This window comes from Plectropomus leopardus, chromosome 14 (genome assembly GCF_026936395.1).
Source record: "Plectropomus leopardus strain MGB_pleo_1.0 chromosome 14, ASM2693639v1, whole genome shotgun sequence".
NCBI lineage: Eukaryota > Metazoa > Chordata > Actinopteri > Perciformes > Serranidae > Plectropomus > Plectropomus leopardus.
The window spans coordinates 25,179,442-25,206,504 of record NC_142189.1 but is presented as its reverse complement, the minus strand read 5'-3'; the positions used below and the strand labels follow the sequence as shown (position 1 = coordinate 25,206,504).

Sequence of the window (27,063 nt, the reverse complement as noted above, 5' to 3'; positions counted from 1 at the left end):
ATTTAGCTCCCTTAATTGCCTGAATCATCAAACATTGATGCTATTATTTCCAGTAAGTTAACCTCATTTTTCTCAGATCCACTTGTAAAAAAATAAACCAAAGGTCATTTAGTTTCCTTACAAAAACTATGTGGCAGCCGACAAAAACTAATTAGCAGTATAATACTTGTAGGTGGAAAATTACAGACAGAGACACAACAACTTCTGACAACCTTGTTTTCACAAATAATTACACATTTAAAAGCATTCTAATTTTAAAAAAAATGTAATATACTATTACTCTGCTGTTCAAGTAGTATTACATTTGGCGAAGAGTGCATTATGACTTGCTTAGGACTCGAAACTCAAAATTTTGGACTGTAGGATTTGTCAGTCTTGACTTGCGACTTGACGTGGTGCTTAAGTGCAAAGACTTAGGACTTACTTGTGACTTGCAAAACATGACTTTGCTGCATGTCTGTACAAGTGACTGTGTTAACTTGTAAAACACCAACACAACATGTAAGAGCTTCATAAAAGCCTTCAGTTTTTACATACATACTAATCTGGGTCTGTAATCTTCAACAACAATTCACTTAAGCTACTATGAGGAACCTTGCATTCATTTGGCTTAAAATCACCAGTTAACATGATCTCTCATTTAAACAAAATAGCGGCAGCATCTGTAACTGCAAGCTATTAATGTGTTGACATAACCGGACTGAGGAAATGATTGTGTTTCAGTAAAACAGAAACAAAATTCATGTTTACATAACAATTATGGAGCTCTGAACTATGCTGACCAGTGAGCCAACACGAAATGTTCTCTGTTAGGACCATAAACTATATGAAATAACAGATGTAGCTACTGTGATGTTAGCCATTTGTTTGTGGACTCCCATTTTGAACCCTAGAGTCCTACATATTGACCATCTCAGAAATGACCATACTTGGATGAGATGGTCGAGCTGTGGAGGAGCGAGGGATTTATTTAACTCATAGACTGTTGTGACGCCTCACATACAGCCTGTCGGTCAAGCTGCCCTGCCCTATAATATGCATAACTTTGGACCTTGCAGGTGAGGTTTATGGAAATTCACCCCTCATACAGTTGATATGAATGTTGAAATTAACTATAGAGACCAAAACAATTTTTGTACCAAGCTGTAAACTTGTTTATTTTTGCTGTAATGTTGGGCATTTTAACATGAGGGTCTATGGGGACTGACTCGCTTCTGGAGCCAGTCTAAAGTGGTTATTCAATGAATTGCAATTTTTTGCACCTCGGTGTTTGCTTCATTTTTTTCAGCCCTGGAAGTTGCTGCTTGTTTAGGATGTATTCTTACCATACAAAGTGTTTAGTGTCCTTGTCTTTGGCAAAGTGGGATTCCTGATTTCAAAACAAAAATCACTCGAGTCTGTGTCATAATATTAGACTTTCTGTACGTGACCACAGATAATGTAACATTTAGTCATGAGCGTCTAACATTTGTGACTTGAATGCTTATAATTTGTCGCTGGTGTGCACATTAGGTAGCACATGGATCGGGAAGTCGGTCATCATTTGTCAAAGTCAGTTTAGCATGCGCGATCTTTGATGTTTAGTGCCCTCTCACTTCATCATATAAACTGAAAAACGGTATAAGTAGGATTTACTGTGCATTATCTTGCAGTCACTGATGTGAACGATTATGAAAACGTTATAAGGTCATAACTATACAACGTGATAGATACAAGCAGCTTCCTAATTTTTGCAGTAATATTCCCCTCCCCACATACAACCATCCACTGACCTGTCACACATTGACACAATTTGCCACAAACATCACACCAGTTTGTTCTTCAGTGTCAAAATAATTCAGGTACCGTACAAACAGGCACTGCCTTTATCCTAAGCAACATGACTTTTCACGGTGTTGATTTGCTAAATGTCACCAAATAGGCTATTGTCTGAAAACACAAAGGTATGTAAAAGTTAGATATTCAGCATTCAGTGTTAAAGATGTGTTGCTCAGTGTGGAAATTTTGAGTGACATTCCACAGCTGTATTTTTGTTATTTCTTCTTCATGATCAGATACTAAAGTCTGGCACCTTGAGTGACTTGACAGTAAATGGGAACTGACAAGCTAAAATTGGGGGCTGTCTCAAAAGTGCACAATGGCCAAGAGAGCTCTTCATAATTTTGTCAGATTTTTTAATCACAAACATTTCAAACCAATTTAATTTTAATGCGGATCACTTCTCATTGCATGCACATCATCCTGTTTTTATATTATGCAATATGTACCAATGAGCTATCTGTATCACCTTTAGATTGATTTAAACAATTATTTGCCCAGGCAAGTCTACAAGATAAGAAAGATGAGGAACAGAAAACATAAAGACTCTTTTTCCCATCAGTGTCTGTACTTTAGGAAAAGACAGCAGAGCAGCCTTGGATCTGAGATGGCAATGAACTAAGTTGGTGGATGTATGATGGACGTTTGCCCAGAATGGTTTTATAAATAACAGTGTACCAATGACTCAGTTTATGTATGGACAGAGATGTTGAGTAGGTGGCCTACTTTTGTTAACAAATTAAAATATGCTGAGTCCAACATATATAAACATTGATGCTTCACTGTAAAATCTGACAAGTTGATCTTACTTAAAATAATCTTAGAAACCAATTGCCTTAAAAAGGAAAGTAAATAGAACTACAAATCTTAATTCACGTTTACTTAACATCAAATTGTTAAGTTAACTTGATTTTTTTTTGGATCAACTTAGTTTTGTGAAGTTGTTGCAACTTAAAAATAAGTGAAATCACCTTGTTCTTTCTAAGTGTTAGCAACTTCAGTAAACCAAATTAGTCTGACTTAACTTGATCATCTTAAAGAGGATTTTGGCAATGATGGAGTTTTAACTTGCCAGATTTTACAATTTATAAGAAAATCGCCATTATCAGGTATGGTTGCAACAATCAAGCTCCATTTACCTTTAAAGGAGAAAATGGTCTTGTGTATACAGTAAAAACCTAACATTACTCATAGTTTCTTAAAAGAGCCGTATGTGAAATTCAGAGCATATGAGTTGTCTGCATATGATTCTCAACATGGTGGCTGGCCTGGCAGCTAGCAGCTTGCAGTATTCCAATTCCATAAACTGGGCTAAATAACAGCAACTGTGCTTTCGCGAAGACAGTGTTACAATATCAGCGCCATATGAGCAAAGTGCATAGTGGTGGTGATGAGCTAGTCAGTGGGATACACACATTAACATGCATCACAACAAACCACAAAGAAGCTCAGATTAAGGGCAATAGCATTTTTCCCTTATTTTAAATGTGTGTGTTTCCCTTTGTATCATTCTGTATTCCCTCCAAATTTAGAGTTTTTTGCAGGTCAGCAGGGCAGGAAGAGCTCTTCATTAGTTCTTTTTTTCCTCAGCGGCAGTTTGTGATTTGCAGGGTGGCTGTTTGATCGTTTATCTTTTCAGAGCTGATCACATAAGATCAATATATATGAGAGGAGCAGCTGCTGCCAGTGAATTTTGCATTCACTGGCAGGAGGACCCAGCGTAATGAATGCTTAAGTTTCACTTTCACTGCACCTGTTATTCTGCTGCTCCATCTGTGCCCAGAGTACCTTCCATGCTCCAAGAATGTGGTGCAACAATTAATTGAAAAGTAATAGTACAGGTATACATATTTAAAATGCACAAAATCTCCAAAATACAACATTTTTTTGTATATTTGTGGTATGTTTGTGGTGGCAGATATATTAATTGTGACGGCCCACCAAAAGTAAATGACTGTGTGAGAAGCCCTCCAGTAACCCTCCAGGAACCACCACTTCTTTTCATCCTCTGCATAGGACGCCATTTTTCACTCTATCTTAGTGGTTTGCTGCTATATTAATGCTATGAATGTTGCATACAGAGCCTTTTAAGGATTTAAGCCAAATACCATATGATATTTTGACAACAGGAGTGGGAGTGATCAGAATCATTAAGTGTGAAAGCTTGCCAGACCGGGCAGGGATGCAAAATAAACAAACAGCCTTGTGCAGACCATTATTATACATTGTAACATTAAATGCATTCTCATTACATTCTTGAAGACGTATATACGCTCTTCAAAGAGCAAGACTTGAAATTATAATAGAGTACAACAGGGTTAAGCTGTTATGTTTCCTCTGTGAAGGATAAGGTTTGAAGGCATACGATTTTTGAAGAACAGTGTGTCGTTGATGTCCTTCTAAGGAATCATAGCTTGTCAAAGGAAGCAGTGAGCAGCCAAAGAGGATCAATAAATGGATGTCAGGAGCCTCCAGCCCTACCAGGCCAAGTTTGACTATACACACACTCTACTCTCCTCGCACTCCTCTTGACTGTTATGTTTCAATCAATGGACTCCACTGACTGTGTGTCTCTGGTCAGTGCAGCAAATCCAATGACCACCGAGCCTATCACGTTGCTGTAAGGACGTTGCACTCTGCAGCACTGAGATCCAAAATGATGATTTCATGTATTTAAAAATCCCTTGGTGTATGAAATTGAATCAATGGATGTGGATATAGTAGATATAGTGAAATGAAAAACGTGACATGAAAAATATAAAACATTATGTAAACAAATTCCTAAAAGTAAGTTGGCAGACTAAGAGCATGGGTCAACCCCTATATTATAGCACTGACATACATAATCAGTATTTCTACTGTGTAATTTAGATTAATTTCCTGGCAAATTCTGCTTTAAAATAATTAAATTCAGCACTGACCCAATCAGTATTTTTTATTTACTAATGGAAGAAACGTATTCTGCCCTTCTCATCAGCTCTGCAGAGTGTTTTAGCATCTTTGAGATCATTATTTTGGTTTTGCATCCCACAGCATTAATGTATAGAACCTGCCCAGCACTAAACAGCAGGCAGACATATTTGAATGCAGTGGAACATTTCTAGGGCTGACCCTTGAAAGCCAGAGGCTCAAATCATTAGTCGGACACCCTTAGTCGACTGAGATTCCTTCGAGTCGAGCAGTCTTTTTTTTTTTTTCTTCTTTGCAGTGTACTTCTGGGGACATATTGATCCCTAGATTTGGCTACAGAGTAAGTGCTTTTGACTTTCAGCTACTCTTTGCAGCTGCAGACATGCAGGCAGTGGCATGGAGGGAGAGAGAGAACACACTGTAAAGTGATGAAGTGGTTAATTTACACCTCACAACAAGTTAATACAGTCTCTGGCTTTATTTTTTATATCTAGTATAAAAAGATATGCATGTGCTATCTGTTGTCACCTGCATTAGCTACTATATGACGTAAATGCTGCTGTCACACTGAATGTCCCCCTCAGCCTGTTCAAACTTTAAAACTTTGTAAGGACAACAAAACAAACTGTCAAATATTTGTATTGAACAGCCAAATCTGTTTCAACCATCATAATTTCGAGTTGGTACAGCCCTAAACATTGCACAGCCACAAAGCCAGATGTTTTCTTCAGCAGTTGATGGAGACCAAAACAGATCTAAAAGAGTAAATGTTTGACAAACATTCATCAGATGGACAGAAACACAACTCCAAGTAAATACTAAGCTATAGCTAACTATAGCTATAGCTATAACTATAGCTTTCTGTCTGCTGGTATGTTTAACAAAGCAGTTGTTTGCTGCCACATATCAACTTTATGAGTTAAGAATATGTCAATATTGTATTTACATCTTGTTTTGCTTCCCCCAAGTGGCCAAGATAATCTGCGAATGTGGCATTAAACTTTTTAAAGAAATAAATAAAAGAGAAATGTAGTTACAGCTAGACGAGTGAAAAAAAAGTGAAAATTACCAACCAAATTCTCTTCCATTGATATGCATTATGGGTAATGTCGGAGTTTGACAAGGGCACATACAGTGCAGAATTGAAAACACTTGCTTTTGTTCCACTCTCTTGCTTCAGTGTTCATGTTTGTGACAGACCAGATTGTTGTGAGTCCGACAACGTTATTGAAGTGTAATGCTAAATCAGTGGACAGGACAGTCCATTGAATTGATACATGTGGGATGAACAGATGGAAATGACCAGTGTTGCGCTGTGGGGAGCTTGTAAATTAGAATTTGGCCATGCATCTGTGCTTGCAAGCATTTGTGGTGATCTGAGTCTGTTAGACAGGCCTGCTATCAGCTGACTACAACTCCAGACATTAGTGGTTCATATGCACATTAAGGAGATACAGTAAAAGTGTACACCTTTCTTACATATCTTTTGTTGGCTACCATTGCCCATGCTAAAATCAGAGGAATAATTGTTCAACTTTATCGGTTCTGTTGTACCTTTGAGACAGCATTGCAAGAGCTGGGAGCACTGCAGAGAACTAAGCCTAATATTAGTTAAATAGCAGAACTCCGGTCAGACTGAAGAAAATAAACACAAGATCAAGAGAAGTTTGAGAACACAGAGACAGAGTATGACAGCCCGAACAGTCACAACATTCAGTAAAATGTGTAGTCTTATATTACCATGCATTTCTGACTAATGCTACTTTCTTGGGAAAAAATACGTCCACTTTCTCTTTTCCCCAGTATCACCAGTGGGTGATTGAACCGCAGAGATCAGAGGAAGCCATGACTCTAGTGCTGAGGTTTAGCATGAGGTTTTTGTGGCCTCAACATTAAGCACTATAAATTACCAGCTGCCTTTGTTGTACAAGCTTCAGCTGATGGGGGATCCTTTTCTTGTCTTTCAGCCAGTCATATGACAAAGAGAGGCAGAAGCATCTGCTCTGTGACGGGGCTGTTTACTGCGCTGCATATACAGCAAAGTGCACCTCACATCAAAGGGAACACTCAGTATCTCCAAATCACAGCCCACTTCAATCATACATCACTTTGGGTTCTTTTATTATCAACATTTCTGAAACTAATTAAAAGGGACCCTTATCAGGCACTGAAAATAATCACGTATTGAGTGGGGAACAAAAGTTAATCCTATTATTGTAACCGGAATATTGGCTGACTGAACCACATGCAGATTATTTTTGACTTGATTTGAATCTGCTCGAGCAGCTCATCTTCAAACAAGTTTAGAACAAACTGCGTTCTGTCCACAAGGGAAGGCTGACATCAGAAATGTTCCTGTTTGACAAAAAGCTGCCTGACAGCCTGCTGATTGGTTTTGTGCCCTTCATATTCTCTTCCCATTGTGTAGCCCTGTGCTGGGCATATTTTTTCCTCAATGACTTCCTCCTGTCAGCCATTTTGTGAGCAAGCAGGCACACTGTATACGAAGGGCCCTATTTCAAAGCTGCTTGTCTCTCATTCAGGAAGCTTAAGCTGTTTAACACCTGCAGTATGAATTATATAACAGTTCCCCATATGGACAGCCCCTCTGCATAAACACTCACACATCTTGTGCGCATGAGTGCAAATGGAGACTAATCACCCCGTATCATATCTGACACCACCTCTGTTAGCTTTCTCTCAGTCTGTGGAGAGACCTGGGTTAAATTTATTTGCTAACAGTTCTCGGCATTTGTTTTCTCCTTCTTGGAGTGGCAGATGGGAGGGGTTTACCGCCTTTGAGTTTTTAACTTTGGGTAAAGTTGGAATTGCAGATGGCTGTTATTTTCTTCTTGCAAACACTTTCCCTGATTGTCTGTCAGACTCACTTGTATTGTTTTAGTGGAACTTTTTATGAATAAAAATATGTACCCAATTTTGGAATAGCCTCAGGATTTTGTCTTTGTCAGGAAATCCTGTAAAAAGATCAAAACCATCAATGAATTGATCCGACTAACAGTAACTGTCTTTGGCGCAAAAGCCAGACAGACTGTACCTTATTCCTTTGTGCCGCGGAGCTCCATTGTTGTCCAAAAACACTATTAAAAACACATCAATGAGCCACACTGTTGCCCTGGTCCCCTCATTAAAATGAGCAGGACCATTGCAGTTTATCATTAGTTGATAGCACAAACACATCTTGATGCCAGAAACTCACTGGTTCATAGCTTTGTAGTCATGAGAGGGTAACTTCAAAAATTGTCCCCAATAAATGTGCTATGTTATTTATCACATTAAATCATATAGAAGAAAATTTCAGTTAAAAATTCTCCAGTTCCTTCAATTTGTGTATTAAGATTCACAAGAGTGTAATAACAAATATATATTGTTTGGTGAAGTTAATCAGTGTCATTTAGGATCCCAGTGGCTTGACTGTAACGGAGTATAGAGGCACTGCCTACCATGAAAAATCAAGTCTTCTAAACCAAAATCTTAAGAACAGGACATGTTCCAGGTGTGACATAATCCAAGATTGGGGGAATGGCAGTACTTTGAAAAATTACCAACAAAGCTTCCAAACCAAAATCTATATGACATATTTCAGCTGTAATATGATCCAGAATTGGGAAGAGATTTTACAACGTCAGCAACAAAGATAAAAGTTTTCTTGGTGTTAGCATTTGGCTACATGCAGCAGTGTGTGTCTTGTAAACATTTGGCTGTTGTGTGCCTGGAGCAAGAATTCATCACAATCTGACATCAGCTTGTATGGAAAGTAGAAAAAAACAGCTTGAAACATTATTCTGAGTATTCAGAATGGTCTAAAGCCTGAGGCATTGCTCACACAGATCAATTTTTACACGTTTACCTCATTTTTTGAAACGTTGGCCACATATGATATGGTCCTTTTATAATGTAAAATTATATTTATGACAGAAAATAAGTAAAAGACTTATAGATGAGTAATTGATAAAACAATGATTTTAGAACCACATCGACCTGTAAAGTTTCACTTTCATGTGTCTGATTTTCTACTGCTCCGTGTGTGTCCAGAGTATGCTCTTTACTCAGGGATTGTGTTGAGAAATATATATATATATATATATATATATATATATATATATATATATATATATATATATATATATATATATATATATATATATGTAATACATGCTTCAACTGGATGTCATGTTATTTCGTTGATTTCTTCGCAGTTTCTTTCCTTTTGCCTATTGTCTCTCAAGTATACAGCCAAGGGCTAATACTTTAAACATATTTATTTATATATTTTCATGACCTGAAACAAATCTGTGTGCTTGTTTCTATTAGCATCTTTCCATTGACTTTATATATGTATTTGCAGTCCCTTTTTTAAAGCGTGTCTGAACACACCTTTAGGTTGCAGTAATGTGGTGCCAATAAAATGAAGCATGCAATCTAGTTCAGGCAGTCACCTCGAGTCAAAGGGCGATGTGCTTACTCATCAGTGCTCTACTCGCTCTTCTCCTGCCATGCCTGTAGGTCTACTCCTGTCATTCCCCGCTCCCCGCTGTGCTGAACTCAGTGTTTCCTTGAGGGGAGTGACGAGGTGGGAGCACAGAAGCTAAATATTAATGCTTTACATATTCGACATTGGCTGACTGAGATATAATTAGCCAAATGACAGAAAATGTATGCAGTGATTTATCATTTAAGTCATTTATTGAAAAAAAATGGCAGACATTACCTAGTTTTGGCATTTCAGTCTTATACCATTGTATTTTTTATTTTTTTTTTGGCTTTTAGAGTGTTGGTCATAAAAAACAGATATCAATCATACTGCCCTTTCTGAACGTGTAATGAGCATTTCTTAGTGTTTTCTCACATTTTATATTCTCACATTTCAACCAGTTCCCTTTTTTGCCGCTTGTCTCGTCACCGCAACCTCTCTAACACATCCACATTTAGCTCCTTCCGATCCTCTCACTTTCCATGCTAGAATTAGGTTTTTTATACGAGGCTCAGTGCCTTTCATGACAGCTTCTTGTCCCCATCTTTCTCCGTCTTTCTCTCTCAGACTCAGATGTTATGCTCACATACTCTGCTAGCTCTCTGCTGTTTGTTTAGAGGACGACTGCTGGTAATCAGCTTTCACCGGCAGCCTGAAAAAGAAGCTAAGGCAGAGAGCAGCTGCCAGCCATCGTATGTGTGCATGAGTGTGTATGCTTGTGCATTTGTCAAGTGTGTGCACATCTGAATGTCACCACAGATAGTTGTCTTTAAGCAGAAAACATGAGAAAATGAAACAAAATTGAATTTTGAGCTTGTCAACTAGCACACTTTCAGCAACCTGTCAAAATCTTATCACAGATGGCTTGATCAGACAGTGTATTTCGCTCTGGTAAAAGATTTTCTGCCTTCCATATATAAAATTTAGAAAGCTTACACCCACAGTGAAAGACTGCCTGTAGGCTTTTGCATACAATGTGTGCATGATTGGCTTTGCCGCCGGGCCTGTGCTGTATGTTGGAGCTGTAACAACGGTGATGGATGGAGCTTGTTACTCACAAGTGATTTGCATCATCTCTACTGTTGCCACAAAGCTGCCGTGGGAACCATCGTAAACCACATTTTTTTTCTCCTTTTTCACGGTAACAGATCACTCTGTCAAAACCCATCTAAAGTTGTTTCTCCTTTCTTTCGTCTTCAGCCTCTCAGGCATGGTAGGGGGGAAAAAGAGAGATTGGTCTTTGACGCTACCGATCCACTTTTTCCCAGCCTCTCTCTGCTCCAATCGACCCTCCTCCGCACGGTGATCCACTTTTCCTTCCGAATGTTCCCAGGCTATACGTCTCGGTTTCCCTCTTGCTCTCCCTCTACTGTATCTCACTCTCTCCCTCGCTCTCCCTCCCAAATGCAATGGCTTCATGTTGCACTGCACCTTCAGGCTGTGTGTGGGATGGTGTTGTGGGCTGGCATCTGGCAGCCTCTGATAAGAGAGCGAGTGAGCTGGTGCTATTCCTTCTGAGATGTTTTTAAATTTTTAATTTTTTTTTTTTTTTTGGTCGTCCAGGGAGACCATTGGGAAAGGTTTTTTTTTTTTTACTGTGTCTGAAGGACCTTGTAGAAAAAGTACTTGAAGTTAAGTTGACCACATGTGACCCCACTAACACATGTCTTAAATTTGTAGGTCTTATATGCTCTTTTGTAATGATTTCCTCACACGATGCACCAGATTGTAAAGCTGCGTTCACTGATTTTTTATGAACATACAGCTCATGACATACCACCTAATGAATTCAGCTAGCATGTTAGCAAACAATTCCCTGTGTACATGTGCAGCAGACACAGAGCAATACTTGCATTTAGTCTGGTTTCTGTCTATCATCACTGGTTAAATATTCGGTCTCTTTCAGCTCTGTTCTGGTCTCCACCAACTCCCAAGAAAAGCATGACACATTAGATACTAAAACCTCTTCTATTTTTACGAGCTAATTGCTAACTTTGTTTTTTAGCAACTAGCTGGTGCAGGCTGGATAGCATTGGTCCACAGTTGTTTTAATTTAGCTTTTTTGCTAATAACAGCTGTCTTCTGTGGATGGAACATGGCAGAAAAACAAAACAATGAGCTGAAAGAGGCTAAAAGCTGAAAGAATCTAAAAAGATCAGAAGAGCTGGAGGGTATGATATAGTCGGTGTCTAAGGCTGCATATTTTGAGATAACTCTTTGTAGGTTTGTCACCAAAGAGTGACTCCTTATATTTCACATTTAACCTGTTCTCATTCCTAGGGCATCAAAATGGTAGCTTGGTCAGTGGCCGTCGGTACTTGACACTGACACACGCGACACACTTTAGGGTCTGCGTGAGATGTATGGGGCTTAAATGAACTCCAGTGTAAACCCATCCTTGGCATGTAGTCCACAGGGCACAAAATTAGTGCATTTGATAGGAGGGAAGGGTGATAGATGGGTCAAACAAACACAGAACTTTGGTCCAGAAGACCACTGTTTATGTCCCATGTTAGACCAAAAGACATAGTTGAGTTTTTTCTTTAAAGTACATAACTAAGGACACCTAACATAGGTCAAATACATCACTTGAGATACTGATTAACTGATATTGCCTAAGTGAATCTATGTTGCAAAAATACTTTCTATAACCTTGATCTTTTTTCCACACCTAAATGAGTGTATTTGTTCCCAAAACCTTGCTGAAGTCTCTGTTTTTTGAAAGGACACTGCAGCATGTAATATGGTATATTGACGCGCCCTTCCCAGGCGTCCAAAACTGACACTCGAGGGGTATGTAGAGTATTATTGTTTGAACCTTAGGGCCCTTGACCAAGGAGCCATTTGGACCATTTCATTGCTGCTCTGTTTCTAGGGCAACAGCTTTGGTTCCTGTTGAGTTGTCAGCAATTGGGTTCACAAACATTTTAAGAGGAAATGCTCTTGGAATCATTTACAATGTTTATGTCATCAAGTTTGAAATGGTCTATTTGACAACTTGGGAGGTAGAAAGTATTGCACGAAAACATAACCTTTTAATCCATTGTTAAAGATATCGATTAGTGCAGCTTTAAGAGTGTAACATTTATCACATTCTATCTCAGAGGTAAAAAAAACATAATAATAAAAAACACGGTTAGATGTTTTTATCACAAAGACACAAACTTAAGTTTTGAATTTGAGTGCCCTTGGAGAGTCTAGATCTTCCCGATACTGCTTCAGCTTCTGGCAACTCATGTCTAGCTAGAACATGCTCCGGGCAAAGCCTTGCCACATACTTCCTCCACCAACTGATTGTGAATAGATAATCTGAGCCACAGGCTGTTTTTTTATCACTGTTAAAAATCTTTTTCTTGGAAGTTTTGGAATTAATTGCTTACGGTGGATAAATACTGCAACATCTGTATATTAATTTAACTCCGAGGCCTCACTTTGCTGAATAGCACACATGCCCCTTCTTAATGAAAGTATCTCCCCTGTTACACTTTTTCACTAGCTTAATTTTGTGTTTGACAAATACTGTTAGTCCCCATGCCCCACAACCACAGCCCCATGTCATTCTGCAATTAATTGCAAATGTGACTCCAGGGAAAGAGTCAGACATACCTAATTGCTATAATCATATCAATGTTAGGCCTCACATGGGAATGTGAGGCATCATGGGCCACAGATCGTGGTTTTGCTGGCAGTGGTATCAGAGAGGAGGAGTGCCAGACTTTCTGGCTACATTGCTTAGATTCTATGGTACCATCAGCCACTGAAACAGGTCCCAAAATCCCAATTCATAAAACTCTAGAGTACTTTTATAAGCCTGTCACTAGTAGAGTCTGTAGTCAGTGGTTTTTGTCTTGTTCAATACAAATCCCTCTGTGCTCAGGATGAACTATTTCAACTGGGCCACCGGGGTGCCTTGAATTACTCAGAATGTTCGAATGTTTGCTGGCCAAATATGTCTGATGTCACTTAACTTCTCTTTAGTGTGTTTCAGAAATGAAAATATATGCATTGTTGGGGGGCTTATGGATTTCAGAATTACTTGCTATTATTTTCTGTCATGTTACTGCAGTCCATAACTAAAAAAAAAAAAAAAAAAAAGAATACCTGTGTGCCAAAAGCAGTCTTTGACACAACTTAAAATTCCACAAAGGAGTGAGTTCATATTACATTCTCAATTCTAAAAGTCCTTGAAAACTTCAGTTTCAGTCTAGGACTAATGCAATATCAGATTCTCACTCCATGATTGTCATGGCCCAAAGAGTTGACAATAACAATATTTACATGATATTTATAACAAAACAAAAATGAATAATAAAAATGTGATTCTTAAAATTAACCTTCAGCTGTGTTTGGTGTACATTTTTTGGTGAACCATAACTGTACAAAATTGTACAAAAAGAGCAATTACACTCAGTAAATAGTGTGTCTGAGCAGGATATTAATCAGTCAAAACTATGAAATACTGCTAATATGTTATTTAAAGTAATCAAAATTGTGTATTCATATGGGGCACCATTGCTAAGAAGCTGATTTTGAGGCCTTAAACATCTGTATTGAAAGATATTATTCTGCCTTTTACCCAATTTTTCATTGAGTTATAGATTTTTTTAACATATTTTCTTTCATCTCACTTTTCCAGTGCTGAATAAAATAGATAAAGTAGAGTCATTCAGATATGATCTTTGCCTTCACATCAATTCTTGGTCAAATCACCATAAAATGCATCATCACCTTATAAATAACCTTTCACGATCTTTATCCATCTCTCATCCTTAGGGCTCGGCTGTTTCAGAGTTTTGATTCTGCTGTTAGACATGAGCTTAAACACATCACGGAGCACATAAAAACACAAAGGGAGCAAACACACACACGCATACACACATACACATACACAGTCTCGGCCCTGGATATTTCACCCTTTGCTCCATCTCACGCTTGAAAGGTTCAGAGTCTCTGGCCGGAAAGTTCAGCAGTCAGGAGAGATGTGATGTGCCGGGCAGGGAGCCAGCCAAATATTAAATGAAGAAGAGACACAAGTGAGATGCTTTGACTGGATAAAGGAAGCGAAAGCATGAGGCACAGCCAATGACTTGTCAATTACCCATTTATGTCTGATACAGCGCTGAACCTGTGGCTTGCCTGCGGAGATGTGAGGGATGTTATGTGATGGATCCAGAAGCATATCCACCACTGCAGCTACCATATGTGGCCAGCTTTGTGTGGGAGCTGTCTGAAACTGTACAGCAAACTGACTCATCCCTACATATTTATCTGGTTTTCTACCATATGCAGGTTTCCAATCTGCACCACTGCAGTCACCCTTACTGAGCAGTCATGGGGGAAAAGCTAATTTAGTGATGTATTACTTAAATGCTACACTTGTCTGTCTTTAAATAACTATGGCCACAACAGGAGCCTTTCTAAGAACCCAAGAAATTCTTTTAGATGCTTTTTTTAAAAAGGTGTTGGTAACCAGGAAAACTTCAGTTCCTGGACTACAGTTTCTGGATTTTAAATATCACTTTTTGATGACTCAGAAAATTCTGCTTCTTCTACTCCTTTTCAGACACTAAAGAATGACTATTTATTTTCCCCAATGGTCTGTTCAAATTCAATTTTTCAGTGTATCAAATATCTGAGGCATTGCATGCCCTGTTCTCCTATCAGTTAACTACACTGTCGTTTTCTTTGCTAATATCAAACTGAGAAATTACAATGGTGATTAAGCAACAGTGACATCTGAAACCATCTCAGAAGTGGTGAGGGGAAGCATTTTGGAATCTACACCTTATATGAAAGAGAGAAAAAAAAGCAGTGCATAGGGATCCTTTAGCTGATTTGGTAAAATGCACTTAGAGTTTGCTTGTCAAACATTAGGCAACAGGCGCATTGTGAATGGACATATTGTCAATTCTAATACAAGTGACTCCCTACTGCCTGACTCCTTTTCCTCATCCATTCAAATCTTAAAAAATGCTGCAACAACAGGGTGACACTGTGTTATTCATTGTGAAAACTGCATTCTTGACAAATCTTCATATTTTACTAGATTGACAGACGTACTGGCTGCTCTTCACAGTTTCCAAAGTCAGCAGAAATATTTAGTGGGGTCCCTGATACAATTGCTGCTATGTCCCTCCCACCCCATCCACACTGGAGGCTGAAATTAAGAGGCTGTGTGATGCTAATTTTAAGCTAGCGTGACAGTAGTGTCTTATTAAACTGAACAACTTAAGGCATCCATTGGTACCAACCATGTTGGCATAGCTTGTCAGGAAGGGGGCTATATAATGCTGAATGACAAAGGATCACTTAACATGTACACATACATAACACTTTAAAACGAATTGTTGTGAAACTCAAAGTGTTACCTGTACTGGTATTAGTTTATGCACAGCAAAAACTTAACATTGAATGTGAAGTGATTCCTTAATTCTCATACTGACATAGGTTTCAACTAGCTTATGTACTTCAGTAGCATAACCATATTCCCGAAATTCAGTATGTTTCTTCTGTTTTGTTTGGTCACCTCAAAATTTTTACCGGACCCATCTGGCCACCCTTGTGAAAGATTTCTGGGGGAACCCTGATTGTTCTTGGTGATTTAGTTCCTGAGGCCCCATACAGTATGTATGGGACTAAAAGGCCTAAAAATTGGTTAAAATTGTTATCCTTGTTAAAATCAAAATCAAAATCATTTTTGCTCTCCATTCCAATTATTTGGCCACTTGTAATAGTATTAATTTCTGCAGTTTCCATAGTTTGTTGAAACTATTATTTGTAATACCCTCCAAATACATTCTTATAAATTGGATCCAGTTAAAATGAGGCCAGAATGGAGTTCCTATTGATCATTTTCATTCTATACCTTGAGTGACAGTTTCACAGTATAGTTCGGAGAAACTAGCAGATACCAAAACTTTTTATCTTCCCTCTGTTTGCATGTTCTGTGCCTGCCATCAATGGCAACTGTTGACAGCCAATCAGTTGTTCAAAAAAAGCACATGCTAAAATTTGATATCTATTGAAAACAGCTAACACCTGCTAACAGTCAAACGTTCAGTGAAATGATCAGATTAATTAAAACGTGCAAAAACTGTAGCATGACGATACCGAAATGCCAGTGACCAACAATGATTTCACATCTAGTTCCAGCTAATTGCATTACCAAGGTAGAGTAACGCCAAGTGTTCAGTAAACATGTGACAAACTCCAGATGGTTAGAGCATCCTACATCATTATGGTGGTGAAAATAAAATAAAACCCTCTCAAAACCTGATTCTCCATCTGTACAATTCACGTCTTAATCATGCCGCTGGCAACTCTTTACTGCAGAATATCCCTGACAATTCAGTGCAACCTGTTCTGCTCAGATGATTCAGCTTACCTCCACTGGCACATTTGCCAGTGAATATGAATTAAGCTCATATCAGACATCCCAGACTGCCAGTGCACATTTTAATATCATCACGATAAAGCTCCTTCTTACTTTGCCATTAACCTTAGATTTCGCCAACTCATGTATCCTAATTTCTCTAGTAAATTATTAACCTCTTTTTAATTCTTTATTTTTCATCTAAAGGCCACTGGCATCCTTGAATCGGTTCTCTGACCTTAACACTTCCATTCTAAATAGCTTTATAAAATAGTAACATATCGTTTCTGTTGGAAATTGATATGAAGCATTGGAGACATTCAAGCAATGAGGTACAGTCAAGAAAACAGCCACAACAAGCTTAATATTATGCCAGGCAAGACAACAAAGATAAATTGACACAGTCTAATCCGATAAAGGTTAATTAGGTCAGCAATAAAAAAAAAAAATAATAAAAACAATTTAATTTAATAACTGCTGCATACCCTCAAGCAGCATCAATTAATTTGATCCTGTTTTGGGCTGTGGAGACCTCCCCCCTGTGCTGGCATTCATTATTGTGCATGGGGGACTTTCATCAAATACCAAGCAGGGTTGTGAAGTCTGGTTCAATTAATCTGTGTGTGTGTGTGTGTGTGTGTGTGTGTGTGTGTGTGTGTGTGTGTGTGTGTGCGCGTGTGTGTGTGTGTGTGTGTGTGTGTGAGACAGAGTGCGTTTGCAGTCAGATGTCAGAGGCATGTATGTAATTAGCTCAAGACAATAGTAAACTAGAGGAATGAAGAGGGTACACAATCTTAATATCTCTGACCTTTCCCACCATGACTGCTTGTTAAGGAGGCAGATGTCTCATTTGATGAATGAAAACATCGACATGAACAATGAAACAAAGTGCTTGTCATTCGTTTGCATGTAATACGTACAAATTCCCTAATGCACCAAGCAAATGTCATGATATTGAAGAGAGGTTAACACAGCAGCCGGTGCAGACATGAAAATTTGGCACCCAAATGAAGGCTGAGACAGCCAAACACAAACCTTCCCATTCCTAAATATGGAGACTTTGTGATGGTACTTCAAAACAAGATGTCTTGAGAGAAATGGTGAAAATATCTGGTGTCATTTTTAAGTTAATCTCATGCAGACAATTCACTTACTTCAAGAGACGTGAGGCAAAGCTACAGCGTGAGGTGAAAGGTAGAGGTGCATGCCGCTGTTAGAAAAACAACAGGAAGTTAGTTATTGTAGTTTGGTATTGGCACAGCCAGCAGTTGTAGCAGCACCAGTGGTTGTCACAAACAGCTCATGGAGACAATTAAGATCCTTGAAAGCCCTAAGTGCCCAATTGCCACAATTTGTGTAAAATTGCATTACTTCTCTGAGTTTTACCGGAGTTAAAATCTCAACGCACAGACATGATACAGATAATTTTAGATACAGTTTGACTTATACTTACAGTATTACAGTATAGTATAGTATAGTATAGTATAGTATAGTATATTAAAAACTTTCATAAATCTTTGAAAAAAGTAAACTTCTTAGAACTTCAGAACTTGCCTGAAAATCTTAACCTTTCTAAGTTTTCTACAGTATAAAAGTAATTCAGTAAGAGCTGCCTATACAGTGCATTCGTGGGTACATTGCAAACAGGAACTGCCAGTTAATTTGGCACACTTCCAATGGTGTGACTTTGTCAAAATGTAAAGAAACATATGTTAACTGCCTTGCAGTTCTATGCCACCGCCAACCGATCAAGCTGCAGATTACATCCATGTCTGTCCAGACTATGTTTCAAATAACGATGCTGCAGTAAAGAAGCTACAAATTCTAAAACATGGATGTTTCAAACATCTTCAAGCGGGCAGCACAGAAGATCTATACAATCAGCACATTTTCAATCCAAGATTAGTGACACCAATTCAAATGTTTCCCCTTCTATTCCTGACTTCTGATGCTGAATAATTAAAAATGTCACAGCAAAGTTGACCTTTGACCCTTTGGATCTAAAACATCATTACTTTATCCTATAAGAAAAGTGGCTTGTCATATTAAACATATGACTTTTGAGTTATGGCCAAGTGACATGGACCACCAAAATCTAATCAGTTCATTGTCGCATCCAAGTGGATGTTTTTACCAAATTTGAAGAAGTTCCCTAAAGGTGTTCAAAAACATAATGACTGCGGTCATTATGACTCCCGTCACAGTTTTTAGGTTGGCATAAAAGGTATAACAAACAAGCTGTAGCACACAGCGTAACTTATAAACTCGGATGTGGAATTTTACTTCCTGTTTACTTGCAAAACCTTAGTCAAATTGGAGTTTTAAAAAGTGGATCATGATTATGCCAAAAGAAGAAGCAAGAGAATAAATGGCAGTGGGAGTGTCAAAATGTATAAAAATAAACTGAATTCATGTTGAGCTTTCAATATTTTTTGGACTTAAGTGGGCTCAGAAGGCACCATCGACACTGATATTAACACTGACACCGCCCTCTATCCAATGGGTTGGAGGGAAGTTGTCTCGACTTTGACTGACTTTAAGTTCCCAATTGCTGAGAACTTCTAAGGCCAGATTTTTGTGGAGACCCTGAAGACAGGTCAAGAACTACCTTGCAAAAAAATCAATTTTTTCATGAAAAGCTACGTAACTACCATAAAGAATAGAACTATGGCCTCAGTTTCATCGAGTTCTCTTGTTAAAAACCGTAGGCACAATGACAGAGCACCACTCAACCATATCATGACTTTGGCAAGCAGGCTGCAGAGGCTTTGATATTGTCAAAGACAAGCAAACTCAAGGCTGATTATAGAGTTTTCAGCTGACTTGAGGAAAACAAACTGAATATTGAGGATTTTCTTTGATGGTTAAACATTCTGGACATTTTGGCTCTTTCAGTTCTATTACATCATACAAAAACTTAGGATGCATTTGAATAAAGTCTGACTCTAACAAAAGACAGAAAGACAAAATAAAAAGCACTGCCGCAGTTTGAGAGATTGCAACCTCCAACCCACCTAGAGCTGGTACTAGTGTCTTGGGGGCCAATAAAAGCCTAAATTAGGCTACACAAATACAAGATTGTCTAATTATAACAGGCAGGTGACTTCAGAGTGGTAAAGTGGAAGGATCTGCTGGATCTTTCCCCACTATAAATTCCTATTTCAAAGTTTTCTTTTAATGGTACCCTTGGGGAGAATGTAATCTCCCCAGGTTCTGGGACTTAAAATAACTACATAGGGAGAAAATTGCCCTTATCTGGATTCATTGTGCCCTGAAATGTCCTTGAAGCAGGTCTAAGAGGCTATGGCCATGCCTGGAAAAAAACAAAAAAAAGTTTCTGTATGTATTTATTTATTTTTCAGAGTGCTTTAAAGTTTCAATTGGAAACAATCCAGAATTTGACTCATTTAGGTTGCTACATGTAAACTTCTTTCTCTTGCTATTGGCTGTGCTGACATCAGAATCGTAATCGGAAGCTCTGTAATTTAATGCTTCTTACTGAAAAACACTTTTGGCCTCATAGTTTACTTTCTCTATACCCAAGTTTGTACCTTTTGACTTTTATCGAAGAACTAGATATCTTCTAATGCAGTTGGTAATCTCATGTACGGTTGATTGAACCTGGAGAATCCAATGAGTCCTTGGAAAGGCTCTAACTGCCAATCAAGTTGCCACTTTATTTTGATGAGAAAAAGAAAGAATGAACTACACCCTGGTTGCATGGACGTAAGAGGATGAAAGAAGACTAGCATCAACGCTCTTGAGGATGACCTGCATTATGCACCCCAAAAATCATTAGGCAATGATGACGTTCCACATATAGAAAATTAGGTTTATCTGAAAAGCGTTCTGAATTACAGATTATGTCTCTAGGAAACACTGTGCAAATGTAAATTCTAACAGTCCTCATAGACAGCCCATCCTTAGCCTGTTATATCAAACTAGTATAAACTTTTTCTATAGGCTCTAAACTGATAAAGGCTGCATCTGTTTCACTGCCTTTTCTAAAAGCTTGTCAGAAAAGGTAGCAGAAAGACAGCCTCACAGCTGGTTGATGTAATCCTGTCGCTGTTCTAGAATACAGACCCATTCAGGTAGTCCTTTCTTATCCAGCAGACATTTTTGTACAATGTGTGTGTGGATATATGTGATCGAACAGACAGATTACTTTGGTTATCATTCAGAGAAGCGTCAGGTCTCAGACACGATGTGCTGCTTCCATTTTCTACTCCGATAATCTCCATCTTTTGTCAAGATTTCCCAATGTTGCCAAGATTCATTTTATAATTCCTGTGAGCAATTTTGCACTTACATTTGTTTTCACTTGTAGTTTTCCTGAAGATGCCAGATTGTAGATTAATCATACAAAAGAAAAAGAACTCTTGGTATGTGTCAGTTTGAAGCAGCACAGGGCAACTATATACATGCTGGCAGTGCCAAATAGCAGCGAGAGATAAATGTTGTCACAATTGTGAGTGTGTGAGTGTCAGCACACACAAATGATGCAACATGACATCAGTGGATTATACACATCGCAGTCGGGTTTACCAAACTGTCATCCTGTGACACATTTCATCAAAGTGTAGCAGAGGGAAGAGAAAGGCAAAATATGTAATGCTGGTTAGTCCATCTCTCTCTGCTCATTGCTCAGTGTTTTTCAGGAGGTACCGGTAGTGTATTTCAACCCCCCACCCCACTTTGTGTGTTGGTAGATTACGCCACTGAGCGTAGTTGACAACTGCAAATAGCACTGAGGCAAAGAGGGCAGAGCTCAGTCAGGAGGGTCTCAGCTCAGAGGACTAGGGCTATCCTCACTGCAGCAGTCTTATTTTTTTGATTTCAGACATTGAAAAGATAAGACAGAGATATTTATAATAACACAGACTGGGACTCATATAGTGAGTATGGCTCGACAGTGTGGCATCTTCACATTAATGCTTTGAAAGATGGATAGAATGTTTGTTAGTTGCGAGGGAGGGAGAAACCATCAGAATGACCGTCCTTCTCTCCCTCAGGCCTAATAGTATACTAGGATTTTTGTCTAACAGATGGCGACACAGCTGTTCAGTCATGTTCACGTGAAGGTTAAACCTTGTACAACAAACTCCCACTCACTAAACACACCTTGTTTTTGACAAACTCTCACTATCTCTCAGCCATGTATGCCTGTCTTTGGCGACTTCTTTCTCTCACTTGTGATACATTTCTATAACTTCTCGTACATACATGATAAATAGAAGAGAATTCATGTGAGTTGCTATGGTGAAAGGCTACTACTTGGTCAGGCTGTTCTCATTCACGGTTCATACTTATACCTACAAAAACATAATGCACTGCAATTGATATAACCATAAAATCCTGAGACAGAGGGCTACGATCATATGACGTGTGTGCTGTAGGCGGTCATCCCTCAAATGATGGGAGCAAAGAAGGAAAGTACAAAAGAAATTCAATGTAGGCAGGCAGAGTGGGTCAAACAAACATAGGACATTGACCCGGGAGACCATTGTTTGTGTCCCATGTGAAACAAAAAATCAATATTGTTGTTTGTGATAAATTAGAAAAGATTCCCTTGAGGTGTTCTTAAGATATCATGTTAATGTGAATGAGACGAACAAGGTCACAGCGACCTTGAACTTTGACTATTGACCACCAAAATTTAATCAGTTTGTCCTTGAGTCCAAACGTTCCTTTGTGTCAAATTTGAAGAAATTTCCTCAAGGCATTTTTTAGATCGAGAATAGATTGGACGGATGGGCATGCGTGCGTTCAGGTATGCAAGGATTATGGTATTGGTACTAGTATTGTAGTTTTTCAAATTATACACAGCCCTAATATGTAGGAAGAAGTGCTGATGAATAACGACACACCATAAAACTTCCAGATGCAATCAAAGCAAAAAAATCTACCTAAAGTGGTAACCCTAGCATCAATAGGAAGTTTAGAAGCACTGCAGCACCTCAACAGATGAATACAAATGGTGATCACTACTTTTACTTAAATATCTTTACTTCTTCTACCAATGCATTTGCTTAAAATCATGCATGGAAGCCCAGTAATCACACTTGATTCCTCACCAAGAAGAACCAATATCAGAAATTATGACTCACCAGTCATTATCTTTTTTGTTGTTGTCTTTACAATTATGTGATTGTGGATCGTATAGCTCAGGATTTTTCTCTATCTCAGCAACAAGTCTCTCCTCATCCATTTTTAATATTCTTATATCTTTATTTAAGTTTTTGAACTCTTAGATCATCAACAGTTACAATAGTGCATGTGTGGCCATAGGTCTACAGTTCTCAAAGTACTACCAGCTGACTCTCTATAGGATGTTCTTCACTCTGTTTCAGACACACTGAAAGGCCATTCTGGTCCACAAGCTGATCTGACAAACTCACTGGTCATATTAGAAACAATCAATGTGCATCAGCAGTCAATAACATATGTCTGCTCTTTTTCGTCTGACAGGAAATCAGTTCCATAAATACATGTTCCTTTTAAGGATATTGACAAAGAAAAATTGATCAGTGTAATCTAGAGTTACCTCCTGTGTATAATATCTATGTATTATACAGGACTGAAGCTGTATGTGGAGATTGGCATGTGAAACTAAAGTCAGGAACTCAATCAATGCCAACAATGTTGATAGGCAGTGTGAATGCCCTGATGTCAGAGCATGTGAGACCATCTTAATCCAGTAGAAACTATTATATGTCCGATATGTTACGCGCTGGAGGATTAATTTCATTGTGTGTGGCATTTGCTGTACTATTCAAAGTACAGATGAAATAAATCAGACATTCTTTGTGGTTTTGAGTTTCATATAATGACGGCAAAACTTACTAAGTGATGCTGTAAGCTTGACCTCCAGACTGATGTAACCAGCAATCAAGAATCAAATCATTACTGTTATCCTCATTGAAGAAGGAGAGCGAAAAAAGCTTGAATTTCTGTTTTTTATGAAAACTGCTTTAAAGCCATAAGCTGTAGATATGCACAATAAATAAATATGTGTTTACTTTTTTCCTATATTGCCATTAGATTGATGCCAGCCCCACTGATACCACCACTAGTGATTCAACCAATGGCAAATTCGTAAAAGCTTTTATATTTGCTGTTCCAAACACTCAATGAGGTACTTTTTCTTTCTAGCAACGAAAAAAAAGAAATCCCTGTTCTGCTGATGAAGTGATGTCCTTTTAGAAACACACAAGCAACAACGGCACATTTTATTTTACTTTAATAGAGTGCATGAAAGCAGAAGTAGGGCCTAATGTAACAATTTGCAGTCTGCACTGGGTGCCTATTATACAGTCTCTACACAGTGATGTACCAAACACTAAAGCAAAGAAAACATATATATATATATATATATATATAAAAGTTGCTGCCAAAATTGAGAAAAAGGCACAATTTAGTTCAACCTGAGTTTGTTCATTTGCATTTTTTAAAAGTGTACTGGGTGGTAGACAGTTTAAAATCAACTCTTATTCAACAGCATGCAGTCAATGCAAATGAAAGTGAAATGTCTAGAACAATTCATGAACAAACAGCAGCAGTAGGATTTTTATTTTTTCACATGAATAATAATGTTCCAAGACAGATGCTCCCTCTGAGATCTTGATTGCTAATGAAAAAAAAACATAGTTATATTTATACTTTAATATTCACATTTTCACTTTATAAGAGAAAAGGCTTTAGGGATGAGGACTATTCCATTGGTTTGAAAAATACTGTTTGAGTCTCAGTTTGGCTGGTTTGGGTTGTGAACCAAATCCAATAAAGAGCAGGCTAAAGGGACTGCACATTGTTTCTATGGCTAAGTCCAGTCTAGTTTCCCCAAAACAGATGCACATTGCTAAAAAGGGCCATTACTCTGAAGCAAATAATTATGCAGAATGACATCATCAGACACTGACTGGCTTATGTTCATTGCCTTCGCTGGTTGGGTTAGTCAGGTTTACGCATGAGTAGTTACACTTGTTTGGCTCACCCTCATATTTTTATGCAATCTGACACAAAGTAGGGTGGGCCATGCCTTTGCCATAATAGAAAGGTCTGATGACATCATATGTCATAGTAGTTAGCTGTATGCTAAGAATATTTAACCTGTTTTTGGAGGAATGGCCCTTTGGAGCAATGCATGCTTGTACTTGGGGTACTGGGCTGTTGGACAAATTGTCCATTGATTCATTTTTTTTTTTACTATTGGAGTTTCAGAATTATGAACTGTCACTCTGACATAGCACCAGGATAGAGATAACGTTAACCCAGACTTTCATATTTCAGGGACTGGCTGCCATGCAATGACCAAACTGTGAAAATTCCAGTCCTAGCATTACTTTGCTATAATGCCACAAAATAATGTAAGCTAGTAGGAAGTAAGCTAGTTAAATGCATATGCTAATGGTTTTACTTTTTACTGGAGCAGTTAAACACACAATTCTTTAGCATTTTTACTTGTTTGTTAATTCTTTTGGATTTGGAAAGGTGAAAAAAAAGGACAATGAACTCTTTAGATAACAATTATCACCCAGTGCATACTGTGCAACATGTTGGGGGGACCAAGGCTTGAGATGCCTGCCTACTTTATGGATGCTGAGGTATCATTAGACATGTACTGTTCATCAGGCAAGGAGTTTTGAGAAAAAACACTTTCTTGATAACATGATAAGCAAGCTATGGAGCTAAATCTCATGATATTTCATATTGCATTTTACAAATAACTTCCATAAGCAGTACTTAAATGCCACACATGAAATGAAATGAAAAGCTAAGTAGCCTTACTATATTTTTTCACAAAGGAGATGGAGGCAGGCATAGTAATCACTAAAGACGCCAGAAGGTCACAAGCATTCAAATAGGTTAATAATGGATTTCACATTTCTATATGTCATAAGCACTAACGCACTGTGGAACTGTATCAAAAATGTGCTTGTTGGTATTTCAGCAGCATCTTTGTCCCTTACATTGAATTGTAGATGTTGCAAGCCTAGGAAAGGCCACGAGTAAATGGATGTAGACCTTAAACATCATCCATGGTTCTCATCTTTGTGTGACTGAACCTCTTCTATCCCCTAAAGGTCACCTCTGCCTTTTGTCTGCCCAGCAACCATACCTCCCACATATTACACAAGCCTTAATGGGAAACTGATGCAAGACTAGAAATTGTACTGAACTTTTCAACTGCTTCCAGCCAGCACTATATGTGCATTTCTGCAAAGTTGTATATTTCCCCTAGTTTTGTTTTTTTTAATGCTTACCCACCACAATTGTCCATTTTCAGGGGGAAGGAAGATCAAAAGAAAATAAAAAAGGCAGCTTCTGTGGCTTTGCAGGGCTTTTCAGTTGCTGTTTCTAGATGCTGTCCATTAAATGAGTCCATGAGAGGAAGTGTCTGTCATCACTGACAGCTCTCACCGTGAGGCCTTGTGGGAATTAGCTCTGAGTGCTGAGAGGGTCAGAACAGTATGCATTCAGTCTTCAATTATTTGGCTAAAATAAACACCTTTTTTTCACAGAGTTTCACACTGTTGTCTGCTGTGCTGATTGAATTCTAATATAATGGGCTGCTCAGAATTGACAGCTAAAACAAAGGCCTATTGGTGGTTTGAATGTAAAATAGCAGTTTACATGTTTTCTATCACTCATCAGTCATATTTTGTTTCATTATTCCTTTTTAGTTTCATATTTCTTTCTTATATGATAGCTGTATGGCATTTCTATGGTATTAGAACATGTAATAGTGGCACAGTTCTGTCAAATTACTGTTTGGACCCAACATAATTGTGGCTTATCTTATGAGTATATTAAAATAAGTCAATTCCTCCGCTGTGATTTAATAATTTCTTCAGTTTTAATGATTATTGCAGAATCTCCATGAATCACTTCCTTTTTTTCTCCCGCCTGCCATTTCATTCTAATTATCTCTGTGTAACACACAGTCCAGATGCAGTGGCTCTTGATGATATACTTGCAAATTGGTATAGAGAAAGAGACGGGCTATTTTTATGTATTTGCTCTTGTAATTATGACTTCTTGAAAAGTAGAGTATACACATGAAGGGGTGTTATGAGGTAGTCAAAGATAAGGAGTCCTCACACTGTGACCAGCATCGTATGCACTTAATGATGATGGCGGAAGTATGTAGTTTACAGAAAAAAACATTACAGTTGTCCCTCCTTATGGTTCTAGTGAGAACCAAACAGACTAGAAGGCAGAGTTTTCCATTCATAAATGTTGCAAGCATTAAAAAAAAAGAAAAAAGAAAGATTGAAATTGATTTTTAGGTTTTGAGTGTATTAGGAATTAATGATACAAATGTCTGGGGGAATTAAAAGCCATTTGGAGGAGTCAGCCATGTGTGAAGTTCTGTTAAGATGTTCACAGAGGCGCGCTGATTTCGTCAGCCAAGTTTGACACCTGAAGATTGTGATTTCTTTTTTTTTATTTCTTTTCTTTTTCACAA

General features: G+C 38.2%; 1 protein-coding gene across 2 annotated transcripts in view; it reads left to right on the top strand.

Annotated features, from left to right (window-relative positions):
- Positions 1–27,063, top strand: part of LOC121954068 (leucine-rich repeat and fibronectin type-III domain-containing protein 2) — a 289,380-nt gene that overhangs the window by 250,335 nt on the left and 11,982 nt on the right. The window lies entirely within an intron of this gene.